The sequence below is a fragment of the Sparus aurata genome, chromosome 18 (assembly GCF_900880675.1).
Source record: "Sparus aurata chromosome 18, fSpaAur1.1, whole genome shotgun sequence".
Lineage (NCBI taxonomy): Eukaryota > Metazoa > Chordata > Actinopteri > Spariformes > Sparidae > Sparus > Sparus aurata.
Genome location: NC_044204.1, coordinates 14,321,774 through 14,323,809, shown reverse-complemented (window position 1 = coordinate 14,323,809; position 2,036 = coordinate 14,321,774). Strand labels below are relative to the sequence as shown.

Genomic DNA, 2,036 nt, shown 5'->3' with positions numbered 1-2,036 from the left:
GCAGGTTGTTCAAGTCAGACACATCAGGGAGGACTGTGTGTGTGTGTGTGAGAGAGAGAGAGAGAGAGAGAGAGATTGTTTCCACAGTTAATAGCATCATTGTTGCCAGCAGGGAACAAAGCTTAATTGTCCCCTTTCATTTCCTTTTTATTCAGTCATCTCTCTCATCTTTGCTTGCCTTTCTACCCATCCTTCTTTCCTTCCTTTCTTTCGTGCACTCCCTCTTTCTGCTCATCCTATCCTTCATCCATCAACCCTTCCTTTTTATTTCTTCTTTGTTCCATTCCTTTCTTTTGCATCCTCTTTCTCCTTCTGTCTTGTTACTTGTTTGAACCTTCCCTCCTTCTCCTTCCTCCTTGTCCTCCATTTCGCCCTATTTTTCTTTCATATATTCTTTATTCTTCTTTATACTTTAAAGGTGTTATTTGTAAAATATGGCCCAAATAGAGTTAGTGGACTGATGAGTCCTAAAAGCCAGAAATCAGTTAGCATTTTTGTACATTCGGTTCCCTCGTCTCAAAGTAAATGTTTTTTTTAGATTAGTTTTTGGTTAGATGTTTGAAATACGGTCTGTGGTTACCACAGGCTTAATATATTACACACTTTGCTCTAAAACATAAAATACATCATTACATCAGAAGCTGTCAAAGACATTAAACATCATGCCGAGCCCAGACAGTCATCTACTCCCGAGTCTGTCTTTACAGGCCGACTTAAGTTACAAAGAATTCTAACTCTGACTTTACAACTTGTAGATCAATTTTGTGGTGAGACGCTTAGTAGTGGTGAAGTTTAGGTCATGCAACCGCATGGTAGTCCGTTTATAGACTAACATTAGCTTTTTTACCTCTGGCGATTAGATTCACACTTTAAAAATCACAAAAGTGTTGTTCAAACATGTAAGAATCATGAACTTGGTTGTTGGAGTTTATTCTCAGCGATATTCCAAAATCCAATCCAGAAATCCGATTTGCTTTTTTTTCAAGGGAAGCAGGGTGATGTTAACCTCTGGGTTGGCCTAGAAAATATGTCATCCTTACACCACTCTATTGGAAGGTAGCTCCATAAATATAGGTAAAATATAGGAAACACGGTGACATCAGTCATGTTTAGTTATTAATCTGCACGTTTGACAAGAATCAGTACAGTTACCAGTACAGATCAAGGTAATTACTAGGCTTTTTACCACAGATGACAGTCCCATATGGTCTAGTGGTTAGGATTTCTGGTTTTCACCCAGACGGCCTGGGTTCAATTCCCGGTATGGGAATGAAGTTTTAGGAGGCGACGGCACCACCTGGGGAAAACAGGGACAGAAATAAGTCTGTTTGCTGACAGACCACAGCCCTCGCTGACATTGTGCTAACTTTAATGTTATCCAAGCAGCGAGCCATTTGCAAATGCACAATTTTTATGTTCTCCTTTTCTCTTTTTCGCACTTCTCTCTCTGCCCTTCTTCAAGTCCAACATTTCATTCTCTTCCTTAATGTTCTTAAATCAACATTTTCCCACTGGCTAATTTTTTCAAAACGCGACTAATAATTAAAAGCATGACTTATTGTGAAATTGTATCAGTGCATCTGTCCATTCATTCATGCAGCTATTATAAGATGTTGAACAAGGCACTCCAATAACCCCCAAACACATCAGTTAACCGGCTCATTTACTCACAGCTGACAATAGTTGCAAATGTTTCCTGATTACATCTATTGTCAACTGGTTTCACAGAAATTCAATTTGAAATGAAAGGTAGAAACTATATACAGAGCATCAGCTGCAGTGAATTGCTGTAGCCTATAACAGTGTGTGTGTGTGTGTGTGTGTGTGTCCTAATTAACTCAACAGCAGTGGGTTTGAATTTGTGGCCTTTGTGTGACTATGTTGTATCGACATAGAGTCTTGTTGAATTAGAAAATTACGGGTGCAAACTACTTTATGCTGTTAAGTATTAAACAGTGTGTTTAACATATACCGTTTGTGTGTGGGAACTTCTGCACGCAGATAAAGTGTGAACTGTGGTGTAGCTCTGTGACGAT

The 2,036-nt window shown here is 39.1% G+C and overlaps 1 non-coding gene across 1 annotated transcript; it reads left to right on the top strand.

The window, feature by feature from the left end:
- Positions 1–1,198: 1,198 nt before the first annotated feature.
- On the top strand, positions 1,199–1,270 carry trnae-uuc (transfer RNA glutamic acid (anticodon UUC)). The gene has a single exon. It is a non-coding gene; the product is annotated as a tRNA-Glu (tRNA).
- The last annotated feature ends 766 nt before the right edge of the window (positions 1,271–2,036 follow it).